The following is a 16,673-nucleotide window of genomic DNA, read 5'->3' as shown; positions in this document are numbered from 1 at the left end:
ATAGCTGCAAAAGCACTGAGCACTGCAAAGTGGAAAACTTACCATAAACCTCATTATCATGGGAATTGAATGAAACTTTTCTTCAACAATGTGTGTTTTGAAGAGGAAACTATTTATATATTGCTCCGTTTTTTCAATTAGACCATGGCATTGTTAAATATTTGTTTCTGATTAGATAGAAGGGCATTCTAGAGCGTGCATTATTTCCCTATAACGCACAGAATATCAGCACGGTAGAATTCAATGGCTATAGTTCATTCTTATGTTCCATGCTGCTTTTGGCAGCAAAAGTCGAATTGAAAACATTATCGGCATTGTTGAATTAGATTTTCATAACAGCAAGCCAGGACTGATGGTTTGGTTAGCTAAACTAGCAAGTCTGTTTGGTTACCAAGGCAACTACTGTAGCTATCTAGTAAACTTGCTTCCTACTTCAGTGGATATTGAAAACATTTCTACTGACAAATGAAAACATTTTGAGCGGCAAATGTGTTAAATTATAGCCATGGTACAGTATATAAGAGATAATCAACTCAGGGCTCTATGCGTTCGTGGAACACACCTTCCAAGTCATTTATTATTTTCCATAGAACACGCAGCCTCTCGTTGATTATCCCTTACATAATCCGCTCCTTATAACGGACATCGTTGAAGAACATTTTCAGATTAAATCACACTTCAAGATTATAATGAGGTTTATGGCATTTTCTGCACTTCGCACCAGAATGTTGCCCAAAATCTATGGATCAGGTTGGCACTGGACTAACCTCACCTGCAGGCTATTGTGCACAGCACATATAAACCTAGGATATCAACCACTCAAAATTGGCCTTAGTGGGAGTGACCTACTGAGTAAAGAATTTGTCATATTTTAATTTAAGCGAATCACACGACTGCGAAGAGTAGCTCTGTGCTTGTGGTGTACAGGATAGGGTTAGGGGGAAGGCATCGTAGAAGATGATTGGTTGGTAGATTATGCCGATTCAGCCAATGTCTATGCGGCGGGAGTTTCTCCCGGCTCTCTGTATTAGCTAACGAAGGCCGAGTTTGATGCGTTGGTCCACCAGACTTTGGGTGAAAGTGTCTGGGAACGAGATTAGTACTGGACACATGATGTATGGCTGCACAGTGTGACAGGCCCTGTTCAAATCCCCATGTCACTTCTAACCCCAACACTCACTACACTAGGGTCAAACAAACACACACGGTGTCCTGTATAGAGGAAACTTTATACCATACACACACACATGGACGCAAGCACATCCCCCCCCCCACAGACACCCACACACACCCACCCACACACACCTACTCTAACAGGTGGGCAGGCAGGAACTCAGATGTTAGCGTTTCCAGAGCTTGTTCAGTTCAATTGTGATCAGAGCCACAGATGAAGGAGAGATTTGTACCCCTAAACCCCTAAAAACACTGCCTGCCTGCCAGCTCTCTCTCTCCCTCTCATCCTCTGTCTCTCTTTCTGCCCGTCTCTCTCTTTCTGTTTGATCCCTCGATGTCTCTCTCCCTCTATAGTGTGTTTGTCAAAGCAAGGCAAGGCAGTGCTCTTCCATATAGCAGATCTGATCCCCAGCAGCTGTTGCTGTATTAAGGTGGATCAGAGTTTTCCCCAGACACAGGCTGTGTCCTAAATACTATTCCACATGTGGTGCAATCCTTTTGACCAGAGCCTTATGGGCTCTGGTCAAAAGTAGTGCACTATATAGGGAGTAGTGTTTAATTTGAGACATAACACCTGTTCACATTCTGCACCAGCCACTAACTAGACCCATTACAACACTACACAACTCCCTAACAAGACACATAGTATATAATAGGTTATACGCCACTTAGTAGAGTCTGTATCTAAAGTGACTTACAGTACAGTGAGTTCCCACGTTTAGTCAAGAGAGAGAAGAGATATAGACATGAACAGTTAATGCTGTGTTCTGTATTTTCAGAAAGTGGACTGTCTATATTTTGTGACAACAGTATACTTTTCAGACCGTCTTTGTGGTGTGTTTGCCTTATGATGGCTTCTCTTCCAGTGGAGGAATTGTCACGCCCTGATCTGTTTCACCTGTCTTGTGATTGTCTCCACCCCCTCCAGGCATCACTTATTTTCCCTGCTTTATATATTCCTGTGTTTCCTGTCTCTCTGTGCCAGTTCGTTTTGGATGTTTTTCAAGTCAACCAGCGTGTTTTCCCGTACTCCTGCTTCTGTTCTCTTTTTGCTCGTCCTCCCGGTTTTGACCCTTGCCTTGCCTGTCCTGTCTCTGAGCCTGCCTGCCTGACCACTCTGCCTGCCCCTGAGCCTGCCTGCCTGACCACTCTGCCTGCCCCTGAGCCCGCCTGCCTGACCACTCTGCCTGCCCCTGAGCCCGCCTGCCTGACCACTCTGCCTGCCCCTGAGCCTGCCTGCCTGACCACTCTGCCTGCCCCTGAGCCTGCCTGCCTGACCACTCTGCCTGCCCCTGAGCCCGCCTGCCTGACCACTCTGCCTGCCCCTGAGCCCGCCTGCCTGACCACTCTGCCTGCCCCTGAGCCTGCCTGCCTGACCACTCTGCCTGCCCCTGAGCCTGCCTGACCACTCTGCCTGCCCCTGAGCCTGCCTGCCCCTGAGCCCGCCTGCCTGAACACTCTGCCTGCCCCTGAGCCTGCCTGACCACTCTGCCTGCCCCTGAGCCTGCCTGACCACTCTGCCTGCCCCTGAGCCCACCTGCCTGACCACTCTGCCTGACCCTGAGCCTGCCTGCCTGACCACTCTGCCTGACCCTGAGCCTGCCTGCCCCTGAGCCCGCCTGCCTGACCACTCTGCCTGCCCTGAGCCTGCCTGACCACTCTGCCTGCCCCTGAGCCCGCCTGCCTGACCACTCTGCCTGCCCCTGAGCCTGCCTGCCCCTGAGCCCGCCTGCCTGAACACTCTGCCTGCCCCTGAGCCTGCCTGAACACTCTGCCTGCCCCTGAGCCTGCCTGACCACTCTGCCTGCCCCTGAGCCCACCTGCCTGACCACTCTGCCTGACCCTGAGCCTGCCTGCCTGACCACTCTGCCTGCCCCTGAGCCTGCCTGACCACTCTGCCTGCCCCTGAGCCCGCCTGCCTGACCACTCTGCCTGCCCCTGAGCCTGCCTGACCACTCTGCCTGCCCCTGAGCCCGCCTGCCTGACCACTCTGCCTGCCCCTGAGCCTGCCTGCCTGACCACTCTGCCTGCCCCTGAGCCCACCTGCCTGACCACTTTGCCTGCCCCTGAGCCCGCCTGCCTGACCACTCTGCCTGCCCCTGAGCCTGCCTGACCACTCTGCCTGCCCCTGAGCCTGCCCGCCTGACCACTCTGCCTGCCCCTGAGCCTGCCTGACCACTCTGCCTGCCCCTGAGCCTGCCTGACCACTCTGCCTGCCCCTGAGCCCGCCTGCCTGACCACTCTGCCTGCCCTGAGCCCGCCTGCCTGACCACTCTGCCTGCCCCTGAGCCCGCCCGCCTGACCACTCTGCCTGCCCCTGAGCCTGCCCGCCTGACCACTCTGCCTGCCCCTGAGCCTGCCTGACCACTCTGCCTGCCCCTGAGCCCGCCTGCCTGACCACTCTGCCTGCCCCTGAGCCCGCCTGCCTGACCACTCTGCCTGCCCCTGAGCCTGCCCGCCTGACCACTCTGCCTGCCCCTGAGCCTGCCCGCTGACCTGTACCTCTGTTCCCTCTGGATTACCAACCTCTGCCTGCCTTGACCTGTCTTCTGCTTGCCCTTGTTGGAACATTAAACATTGTTACTTCGACAGTCTACATCTGGGTCTTACTTTGATACCTGATAGGAACATGACCCGTGAACCCGTAATGTTTCATTATGAAGTTACTAAAACCCACTGATATATCAAGCAAAGCATGGACCACACATCTCTTCTAGCCAGGGAGAGTCAATGAAACAACTAGCTCAGTGTTCATGTAAACAGACAGACAGACAGACAGACAGACAGACAGACAGACAGACAGAGACAGACAGACGCTGGAAAGATTATCAGCAACATCAAAGTCATGGTGTAACATAGCCTGGTCTAACCTGGAGTGAAGTCATGGTGTAACATAGCCTGGTCTAACCTGGAGTGAAGTCATGGTGTAACATAGTCTGGTCTAACCTGGAGTGAAGTCATGGTGTAACATAGCCTGGTCTAACCTGGAGTGAAGTCATGGTGTAACATAGCCTGGTCTAACCTGGAGTGAAGTCATGGTGTAACATAGCCTGGTCTAACCTGGAGTGAAGTCATGCTGTAACATAGCCTGGTCTAACCTGGAGTGAAGTCATGGTGTAACATAGCCTGGTCTAACCTGGAGTGAAGTCATGGTGTAACATAGCCTGGTCTAACATGGAGTGATATCCAGAGTGACTGTAAAGAGGGGGAGTGGACAGGTCTGAGAAGTGACCAATAGGAACTCCAGGCAGCGCTCTCTCTCTCTCTCTCTCTCTCTCCCCTTCTCACATACCCTTTTCTTATCTATCTGTATGATCTCTGTTAACACCTCACTAAGCCTTACCCTGAGACTGTCTGAGCTGGAGCTATCTGAGACTATCTGTAGGGTTCCTCTGACCCCTCCACCCTGACCTGAGCTGCCACCTCCACCCTGACCTGAGCTGACCCCTCCACCCTGACCTGAGCTGACCCCTCCACCCTGACCTGAGCTGACACCTCCACCCTGACCTGAGCTGACCCCTCCACCCTGACCTGAGCTGACCCCTCCACCCTGACCTGAGCTGACCCCTCCACCCTGACCTGAGCTGACACCTCCACCCTGACCTGAGCTGACCCCTCCACCCTGACCTGAGCTGATACCTCCACCCTGACCTGAGCTGCCACCTCCACCCTGACCTGAGCTGACCCCTCCACCCTGACCTGAGCTGACCCCTCCACCCTGACCTGAGCTGACCCCTCCACCCTGACCTGAGCTGACACCTCCACCCTGACCTGAGCTGATACCTCCACCCTGACCTGAGCTGACACCTCCAACCTGACATGAGCTGACACCTCCACCCTGACCTGAGCTGACACCTCCACCCTGACCTGAGCTGACACCTCCACCCTGACCTGACACCTCCACCCTGACCTGAGCTGACACCTCCACCCTGACACCTCCACCCTGACCTGAGCTGACACCTCCACCCTGACCTGAGCTGTAAGTGACAACCTAGGCTGTGACTCTCTGTCACCTTTTACTGCTGCTGTGACAGTATGCGTTAGGACCCAGGAAGAGACGCTTTAAAGAACTGGTTTACAGCGGGACAGTCTGAGTGTGTTTTCTGTGTCCTCTCCTTGACTGCTGTTCCAGATCAGACTGTTCTATTCCTCTTCACAGGATACTGTTGTTTCATGGTGAGTCATGTTACATCTTCAATCATTATCATCATCTTCCTTCAGTAACAGGATATGAGTAAAAGCCATTTTGATTCTGCAACAACACATCTTCTTTGTATTCTTCACTGTAAGATGGTGATCTCTGATAGCTGATCCAGTGTTGTTGGAGACAGGTCTGCTTGTCTGGTAGTTACACATGCTGTGTGTGTGTGTGTTATTTATAGTGCAGGGCTAATGTTGTCGGCTCCATCCCTAGAGCTCCCCGTTTACGGTGGAATTTAGAAAGCAAGAGCTAAACCCAAGCAGTCTAAACCTGGGAATAACTGACCTTAAATATCATCCATCCACACACAGAGTAACCTGCTCATTTCACTACAAGACAGGACGAAGCAGGAACACACACACACACACAGAGTAACCTGCTCATTTCACTACAAGACAGGACGAAGCAGGAACACACACACACACAGAGTAACCTGCTCATTTCACTACAAGACAGGACGAAGCAGGAACACACACACACACAGAGTAACCTGCTTATTTCACTACAAGACAGGACGAAGCAGGAACACACACACACACAGAGTAACCTGCTCATTTCACTACAAGACAGGACGAAGCAGGAACACACACACACACAGAGTAACCCTGCTCATTTCACTACAAGACAGGACGAAGCAGGAACACACACACACACAGAGTAACCCTGCTCATTTCACTACAAGACAGGACGAAGCAGGAACACACACACACACAGAGTAACCTGCTCATTTCACTACAAGACAGGACGAAGCAGGAACACACACACACACACACACAGAGTAACCTGTTCATTTCACTACAAGACAGGACGAAGCAGGAACACACACACACACACACACACACAGAGTAACCTGCTCATTTCACTACAAGACAGGACGAAGAAGGTACACACACACACACACACACACACAGAGTAACCCTGCTCATTTCACTACAAGACAGGACGAAGCAGGAACACACACACACACAGAGTAACCTGCTCATTTCACTACAAGACAGGACGAAGCAGGAACACACACACACACACACACACACAGAGTAACCTGCTCATTTCACTACAAGACAGGACGAAGCAGGAACACACACACACACACACACAGAGTAACCCTGCTCATTTCACTACAAGACAGGACGAAGCAGGAACACACACACACACAGAGTAACCTGCTCATTTCACTACAAGACAGGACGAAGCAGGAACACACACACACACAGAGTAACCTGCTCATTTCACTACAAGACAGGACGAAGCAGGAACACACACACACACAGAGTAACCTGCTCATTTCACTACAAGACAGGACGAAGCAGGAACACACACACACACACAGATACGCCTCCACCCAGGAATGCTTTTAAAGAGTGGTGCGCTGGCTGTGTGTGTGTGTGTGTGTGTGTGTGTGTGTGTGTGTGTGTGTGTGTGTGTGTGTGTGTGTGCGTGCGTGCGTGCGTGCGTGCGTGCGTGTGTGTGTGTGTGTGCGTGTGTGTGCGTGTGTGTGTGTGCGTGTGTGGAGGAAGATGTCAGCGTAGCCTAATAGTGGGAACTACTCTAACTAGTGGATGTAGCACTGTGTCAGCAGGAGAAGTGGTTCGCTGGAAACACCAATGGACAGAACCAACAGGGAAATCCTATTCTGATCCTGCCAATGAGGCATTCTGCACCCAGAACCCAATCTCACACAAGAGACTATAGAGGCATTACAACTAACCACTGGTGGCTGGCGGCACTTTAAATCGGAGGACGGGTTCATAGTGGTGGCTGGACCGGAACGAATGGAACGGTACCAAGCACATCAATATGTGGTTCCATATGTTTGCTGCCGCTCCATTCGTTCTATTACAGTGAATAGTAGGAGCCGCCCTCACCTGCCTCCACTGTAACTAACCTGCTGTTTAACCAACCTGTTGGGTGGACTGAGGTCCAGTCTGTGTTTGATGTGTATGGCTACGCCCCAAATAGCACCCTATTCTCTATAGTGCACTACTCTTCACCAGGGCCAATATAGGGCTCTGGTCAAAAGCAGTGCACTATATAGGGAATAGGGTGCCATTTGGAGCACAAGCTGCTGGACCTTGGTCTATGATTAGACAGTAACCAGTAAAAGTCAAGTGTTACCTGGAAGCTGTCACCAGTAATTTGTCCCCAAACCATAACTCTCCCCTGCAGACACCCCATCAGCCACAGTCCATAAACCCTGCTCCTACATTATAAGGAAAGATACAGCTAGAGAGACTGGACGCTCGTAACAACACTCACACTGATACTGCAGGTCTAGATAGTTTCACAAAGTACACAAAGTGTTCTGTGCTTAGGAATCTGAGAATAAAATACATAACCTGTCCTGTAAATGTACCTTCATGTCTTCAGGAAATTGTGCTAAGGATATACTTCTGGTCTAACTCACTATGGTTGTTTCTCCCAAATTGTACCCAATTCTCTATAAAGTGCACTACTTTTGACCAGAGCCCTATGGGGCCTATGAGCCCTGGTCAAAAGTAGTGAAATACATACAGAATAGGGTGCCATTTGGAACGTAAGTGCTCTTCTGAACCACGTACAGTAGTCTTCAGCTCTGAGTAAGAAGGCTATCCCTAACAACAGGCTGTATCTGGAGTTGACTTTAAGAGTGGAGGTTTGGCCCTCCAGAGCTCTGTTAGCGTGTTAGCTTGTTTCTGCAAACGTGTCCCATCCCAAGCACCTCAGCCCTCTCAGGCTCTATTGGCCGTTGCAGATTTAACAATGAGCTGAATCAATTAGCAGGAAAAGTGAGGTTTTAAAGACTGACCTCTCGGTTGGACGCAGCACATACCTCTGGTAGTTACTATACGCTACTCAATAACCTATCTACTATAAAACTGAAAGAGAGAGAGAGAGAGACGGAGAGAGAGACGGAGAGAGCGAGAGAGAGAGGAGGATAAGGAGGGTGGGAGAGAAAATAAGTAAGATAAAGAAAGAGAGAGAGGTAGAGAAGTTAAAGAGGTGTACTCACGCAGGTCTGTCGTGCCTGCGGCCAGTCTACTTCCTGTGCTGTTCTGCTGTAAAGGCCAGCTGAGCTGAACAGAGCTGAGCAGAGACTGAACAGAGACGAGCACAGCTGAACAGAGACGGAAAAGAGCTGAGCAAAGCAGAGACCAAACAGAGCTGAGCAAAGCAGAGACCGGACAGAGCTGAGCAGAGCAGAGACCAAACAGAGCTGAGCAAAGCAGAGACCAAACAGAGCTGAGCAAAGCAGAGACCAAACAGAGCTGAGCAAAGCAGAGACCAAACAGAGCTGAGCAGAGCAGAGACCAAACAGAGCAGAGACCAAAAAGAGCTGAGCAAAGCAGAGACCAAACAGAGCTGAGCAAAGCAGAGACCAAACAGAGCTAAGCAAAGCAGAGACCAAACAGAGCTGAGCAAAGCAGAGACCAAACAGAGCTGAGAAAAGCAGAGACCAAACAGAGCTGAGCAAAGCAGAGACCAAACAGAGCTGAGCAAAACAGAGACCAAACAGAGCAGAGACCAAACAGAGCTGAGCAGAGCAGAGACCAAACAGAGCTGAGCAAAGACGGAGCTGAGCAGAGCAGAGACCAAACAGAACTGAGCTACCTGTACCCACACTACCAGTACCCACACTCACTGTACCCACATTACCTGTACCCACACTACCTGTACCCACACTACCTGTACCCACATTACCTGTACACACACTACCTGTACCCACACTACTGTACACACACTACCTGTACCCACACTCCCTGTACCCACACTACTGTACCCACACTACCTGTACCCACACTACCTGTACCCACACTACTGTACCCACACTCCCTGTACCCACACTACCTGTACCCACACTCCCTGTACCCACACTACCTGTACCCACAGTACCTGTACACACACTACCTGTACCCACAGTACCTGTACACACACTACCTGTACACACACTACCTGTACCCACACTACCTGTACCCACACTACCTGTACCCACACTTCCTTGTACCCACACTTCCTTGTACCCACACTACCTGTACCCACACTTCCTTGTACCCACACTACCTGTACCCACACTTCCTTGTACTCACACTACCTGTACCCACACTACCTGTACCCACACTACCTGTACCCACACTACCTGTACACACACTACCTGTAACCACACTACCTGTACCCACACTACCTGTACACACACTACCTGTACCCACACTACCTGTACCCACACTACCTGTACACACACTACCTGTACCCACACTACCTGTACCCACACTACCTGTACCCACACTACCTGTAACCACACTACCTGTACCCACACTACCTGTACCCACACTACCTGTACACACACTACCTGTACCCACACTACCTGTACCCACACTACCTGTACCCACACTACCTGTACCCACACTTCATTGTACCCACACTACCTGTACCCACACTACCTGTACCCACACTACCTGTACACACACTACCTGTACCCACACTACCTGTACCCACACTACCTGTACCCACACTACCTGTACACACACTACCTGTACCCACACTACCTGTACCCACACTACCTGTACCCACACTACCTGTACCCACACTTCATTGTACCCACACTACCTGTACCCACACTACCTGTACCCACACTTCCTGTACCCACACTACCTGTACCCACACTACCTGTACCCACACTTCATTGTACCCACACTACCTGTACCCACACTACCTGTACCCACACTACCTGTACCCACACTTCCTGTACCCACACTACCTGTACCCACACTACCTGTACCCACACTACCTGTACCCACACTACCTGTAACCACACTACCTGTACCCACACTACCTGTACACACACTACCTGTACCCACACTACCTGTACCCACACTACCTGTACCCACACTACCTGTACCCACACTACATTGTACCCACACTACCTGTACACACACTACCTTGTACCCACACTACCTTGTACCCACACTACCTGTACCCACACTACCTGTACCCACACTACCTGTACCCACACTACCTGTACCCACACTTCATTGTACCCACACTACCTGTACCCACACTACCTGTACCCACACTACCTGTACCCACACTTCCTTGTACTCACATTACCTGTACACACACTACCTGTACACACACTACATGTACACACTTAGACCACCTGCGGAGAAAATGGGCTATGTCATGACTGTGAGGGTAAAGACCCTGTCCTTAACCTCCAGAATGGTCTCTGGTTCAACCTCTAGGTAAAGACCCTGTCCTTAACCTCCAGAATGGTCTCTGGTTTAACCTCTAGGTAAAGACCCTGTCCTTAACCTCCAGAATGGTCTCTGGTTTAACCTCTAGGTAAAGACCCTGTCCTTAACCTCCAGAATGGTCTCTGGTTTAACCTCTAGGTAAAGACCCTGTCCTTAACCTCCAGAATGGTCTCTGGTTTAACCTCTAGGTAAAGACCCTGTCCTTAACCTCCAGAATGGTCTCTGGTTTAACCTCTAGGTAAAGACCCTGTCCTTAACCTCCAGAATGGTCTCTGGTTTAACCTCTAGGTAAAGACCCTGTCCTTAACCTCCAGAATGGTCTCTGGTATAACCTCTAGGTAAAGACCCTGTCCTTAACCTCCAGTATGGTCTCTGGTTTAACCTCTAGGTAAAGACCCTGTCCTTAACCTCCAGTATGGTCTCCGGTATAACCTCTGGGTAAAGACCCTGTCCTTAACCTCCAGAATGGTCTCTGGTTTAACCTCTAGGTAAAGACCCTGTCCTTAACCTCCAGTATGGTCTCTGGTATAACCTCTAGGTAAAGACCCTGTCCTTAACCTCCAGTATGGTCTCTGGTTTAACCTCTAGGTAAAGACCCTGTCCTTAACCTCCAGTATGGTCTCTGGTATAACCTCTGGGTAAAGACCCTGTCCTTAACCTCCAGTGTGGTCTCTGGTCTGGGTAAAAACATGACCTTAACCTGCGAACTGGGTCTCTAGTAAAACCACTGAAATAGTCTAATAGATGTACAGTGTGTTTTTCATCTATATACAGTGGGGCAAAAAAGTATTTAGTCAGCCACCAATTGTGCAAGTTCTCCCACTTAAAAAGATGAGAGAGGCCTGTAATTTTCATCATAGGTACACTTCAACTATGACAGACAAAATGAGGGGAAAAAATCCAGAAAATCACATTGTAGGATTTTTAATGAATTTATTTGCAAATTATGGTGGAAAATAAGTATTTGGTCAATAACAAAAGTTTATCTCTACCTTGTTATATACCCTTTGTTGGCAATGACAGAGGTCAAACGTTTTCTGTACGTCTTCACAAGGTTTTCACACACTGTTGCTGGTATTTTGGCCCATTCCTCCATGCAGATCTCCTCTAGAGCAGTGATGTTTTGGGGCTGTTGCTGGGCAACACAGACTTTCAACTCCCTCCAAAGATTTTCTATGGGGTTGAGATCTGGAGACTGGCTAGGCCACTCCAGGACCTTGAAATGCTTCTTACGAAGCCACTCCTTCGTTGCCCGGGCGGTGTGTTTGGGATCATTGTCATGCTGAAAGACCCAGCCACGTTTCATTTTCAATGCCCTTGCTGATGGAAGGAGGTTTTCACTCAAAATCTCACGATACATGGCCTCATTCATTCTTTCCTTTACACGGATCAGTCGTCCTGGTCCCTTTGCAGAAAAACAGCCCCAAAGCATGATGTTTCCACCCCCATGCTTCACAGTAGGTATGGTGTTCTTTGGATGCAACTCAGCATTCTTTGTCCTCCAAACACGACGAGTTGGGTTTTTACCAAAAAGTTCTATTTTGGTTTCATCTGACCATATGACATTCTCCCAATCTTCTTCTGGATCATCCAAATGCTCTAGCAAACTTCAGATGGGCCTGGACATGTACTGGCTTAAGCAGGGGGACACGTCTGGCACTGCAGGATTTGAGTCCCTGGCGGCGTAGTTTGTTACTGATGGTAGGCTTTGTTACTTTGGTCCCAGCTCTCTGCAGGTCATTCACTAGGTCCCCCCGTGTGGTTCTGGGATTTTTGCTCACCGTTCTTGTGATCATTTTGACCCCACATTGTGAGATCTTGCATGGAGCCCCAGATCGAGGGAGATTATCAGTGAGCTTGTATGTCTTCCATTTCCTAATAATTGCTCCCACAGTTGATTTCTTCAAACCAAGCTGCTTACCTATTGCAGATTCAGTCTTCCCAGCCTGGTGCAGGTCTACAATTTTGTTTCTGGTGTCCTTTGACAGCTCTTTGGTCTTGGCCATAGTGGTGTTTGGAGTGTGACTGTTTGAGGTTGTGGACAGGTGTCTTTTATACTGATAACAAGTTCAAACAGGTGCCATTAATACAGGTAACGAGTGGAGGACAGAGGAGCCTCTTAAAGAAGTTACAGGTCTGTGAGAGCCAGAAATCTTGCTTGTTTGTAGGTGACCAAATACTTATTTTCCACCATAATTTGCAAATAAATTCATTAAAAATCCTACAATGTGATTTTCTGGATTTCTTTTTCTCATTTTGTCTGTCATAGTTGAAGTGTACATATGATGAAAATTACAGGCCTCTCTCATCTTTTTAAGTGGGAGAACTTGAACAATTGGTGGCTGACTAAATACTTTTTTGCCCCACTGTATATATACAGTGTGTTTTTCATCTATATATATATATATATATATATACAGTGTGTTTTTCATCTATATATACATACAGTGTGTTTTTCATCTATATATATATAGTGTGTTTTTCATCTATATATATATATATATATATACAGTGTGTTTTTCATCTATATATATACACTGCTCAAAAAAATAAAGGGAACACTTAAACAACACAATGTAACTCCAAGTCAATCACACTTCTGTGAAATCAAACTGTCCACTTAGGAAGCAACACTGATTGACAATAAATTTCACATGCTGTTGTGCAAATGGAATAGACAACAGGTGGAAATTATAGGCAATTAGCAAGACACCCCCAATAAAGGAGTGGTTCTGCAGGTGGTGACCACATACCACTTCTCAGTTCCTATGCTTCCTGGCTGATGATTTTTTTGAGCAGTGTATATACAGTGTGTTTTTCATCTATATATACATACAGTGTGTTTTTCATCTATATATATATACAGTGTGTTTTTCATCTATATATATATATATACAGTGCATTCAGAAAGTATTCAGACCTCTTCCCTTTTTCCACATTTAGTTACGTTACAGCCTTATTCTAAAGTGGATTAAATCATTGTTTTTCCTCATCAACCTACAAACAATATCCAATAATGACAAAGCGAAAAACAGGTTTTATAAATGTTTGCATATTTATAAAAAAAAAAACTTTGAGTCCACCTGTGGTAAATTCAATTAATTGATTGGACATGATTTGGAAAGGGACACACCTGTCTATATAAGGTCCCACAGTTGACAATGCATGTCAGAGCAAAAACCACGCCATGAGGTCGAAGGAATTTTCCGTAGAGCTCCGAGACAGAAATGTGTCGAGGTACAGATCCCAGAAGTTCCCCCCCAACAACACAGTGGCCTCCATCATTCTAAAATGGAAGAAGTTTGGAAACACCAAGACTCTTCCTACAGCTGGCCGCCTGGCAAAACTGATCAATCGGGGGAGAAGGGCCTCTGTCAGGGAGATGGTCACTCTGACAGAGCTCCAGACTTCCTCTGTGGAGATGGGAGAACCTTCCAGAATGACAACCATCTCTGCAGCACTCCACCAATCAGGCCTGTATGGTAGAGTGGCCAGACAGAAGCCACTCCTCAGGCACATGACAGTCTGCTTGGAGTTTGCCAAAAGGCACCTAAAGGACTCTCAGACCATGAAAAACAAGATTCTCTGGTCTGATGAAACCAAGATTGAACTCTTTGGCCTGAATGCCAAGCGTCACGTCTGGCGGAATCCTGGCACCATCCCTACGGCGAAGCATGGTGGTGGCAGCATCATGCTGTGGGGATGTTTTTCAGCGGCAGGGACTGAGAGACTTGTCAGGATCGAGGGAAAGATGAACAGTGAAAAGTACAAAGAGATCCTTGATGAAAACCTGCTCTAGAGTGCTCAGGACCTCAGACTGGGGCAAAGGTTCACATACAACCCTAAGCACACAGCCAAGACAACGCAGGAGTATCTTCGGGACAAGTCTCTGAATGTCCTTGAGTGGCCCAGCCAGAGCCCGGACTTGAACCCAATCAAACATCTCTGGAGAGACCTGAAAATAGCTGTGCAGCAACACTCCCCATCCAACCTGACAGAGCTTGAGAGTATCTGCAGAGAAGAATGGGAGAAACTCCTCAAATACAGGTGTGCCAAGCTTGTAGCGTCATACCCAAGAAGACTCGAAGCTGTAATCGCTGCCAAATATGCTTCAACAAAGTATTGAGTAAAGGGTCTGAATACTTATGTAAATGTGATATATACATTTTCATTATGGGGTATTGTGTGTAGATTGATGAGGGATTTTATTTAGTCCATTTTATAATAAGGCTGTAACATAACAACATGTGGAAAAGTCAAGGGGTCAAAATAGTTTCTGAATGCACTGTAAGCCTAGTGGATTAACTCCACTGTACTGCTTAGACACCTGCTCCTTCCTCGGTGCCCGCTGCTTAGACACCTGCTCCTTCCTCGCTGCTCGGAGCCCGCTGCTTAGACACCTGCTCCTTCCTCGGTGCTCGGAGCCCGCTGCTTAGACACCTGCTCCTTCCTTGGAGCTCGGAGCCCGCTGCTTAGACACCTGCTCCTTCCTTGGAGCTCGGAGCGGGCTGCTTAGACACCTGCTCCTTCCTTGGAGCTCGGAGCCCGCTGCTTAGACATCTGCTCCTTCCTCGGTGCTCGGAGCCCGCTGCTTAGACACCTGCTCCTTCCTTGGAGCTCGGAGCGGGCTGCTTAGACATCTGCTCCTTCCTTGGAGCTCGGAGCGTGCTGCTTAGACATCTGCTCCTTCCTTGGAGCTCGGAGCGGGCTGCTTAGACATCTGCTCCTTCCTTGGAGCTCGGAGCCCGCTGCTTAGACATCTGCTCCTTCCTTGGAGCTCGGAGCGGGCTGCTTAGACATCTGCTCCTTCCTTGGAGCTCGGAGCGTGCTGCTTAGACATCTACTCCTTCCTCTGCACTCACACTTTTTTTTTTTTACTATTGCCAAGCACTGGGCTCAAACTCGTGATGCTCGGAGCTGGAGTGCGTTACTTAGACCACAACGCCACCACAGTTCACAATGCCCTAGCAAGCAGCGCGCACCGAGGAAGGAGCAGGTGTCTGGTTGTATACACAATGGTGATATATGGATACACAATGGTGATATATGGTGCTGTGTGTTTACAGTAGCCTACATCATTATTGGCTTTAAAGCTGTCAAGGCATCTTGTGATGCGCTTTGTGAACATGTGGATCACTTTTTATTGCAAAAAATAACAACATGGTTTCAATGCCACATAAATATTAAAAACCTTGGCCATAAAAGATTACTAGAGCAGAAAACATTGAAATATCACAACCATGCACACACACACACACACACACACACACACACACACACACACACACACACACACACACACACACACACACACACACACACACACACACACACACACACACACACACACACACACCACAACCACACGCTGGGTCCTGACTGACACCTAATCAATGAGGTGTTTATGACCCAGTTGAGTTCAGCAGATGAGAGGGAGGCAGAAACTCCTCAGTATTCTCCCTCTCGCCACGAGAGCCCTCGTCATGAGGGACCATATAAACTCTCTGAAGTGTCCAGTCCTAGGAGAGGCCAGGTTTGTGAGGCGATAAATTCTGGGCTTTAATAACAAACATGGAAAGTGAAAGAGTGCTTTACCCCGGAGGGAGATGAGTACCTGAGAGAGGTAATGCCTTCTGGTTCTATCTGCCCCAATAGAAGGCTGCCAGCGTGTGAATTTATCTAGGGCTTTGATCTTTAGGTCTGGCGGTGGATGAATCCCTTATTCTCTAACGATGGCTCAAAGCTACTAAAGACACCCAGTGAATGATTGCGACGTGTACAATAACAGGGGAAAGGTTGGTCTTTGGATGTTTATCATTTTGTGTGATAATCTCATCCCGCTCTTTAATTCAAGGTACTGTTTTCTAACTCACTTTAAAGTGACACAGGAGTTGATATTTGAAACCATGCTAAAGCGTTTAAGTGAGGGGGCATTTGGTGGGAAAGGGGGAGAGAGATGCTGCGCTGGTCGTTGAAAGAGCATGCTAATGTAAGAATGACTTTCCAGGAGCAGACCAGGAGAAAATCAGCTAATCCTTCATGTTTATAGCTCCCTCTCAGGATGACTGGCC

At 48.6% G+C, this 16,673-nt stretch overlaps 1 protein-coding gene across 1 annotated transcript in view; it reads right to left on the bottom strand.

Annotated features, from left to right (window-relative positions):
• LOC129854623 (protein FAM227B-like) overlaps window positions 1-16,673 on the bottom strand; it is a 70,737-nt gene that overhangs the window by 6,796 nt on the left and 47,268 nt on the right. The window lies entirely within an intron of this gene.

This window comes from Salvelinus fontinalis, chromosome 4 (assembly GCF_029448725.1).
Source record: "Salvelinus fontinalis isolate EN_2023a chromosome 4, ASM2944872v1, whole genome shotgun sequence".
NCBI classification, from domain to species: domain Eukaryota; kingdom Metazoa; phylum Chordata; class Actinopteri; order Salmoniformes; family Salmonidae; genus Salvelinus; species Salvelinus fontinalis.
This window is presented reverse-complemented; position numbering and strand designations above follow the sequence as displayed.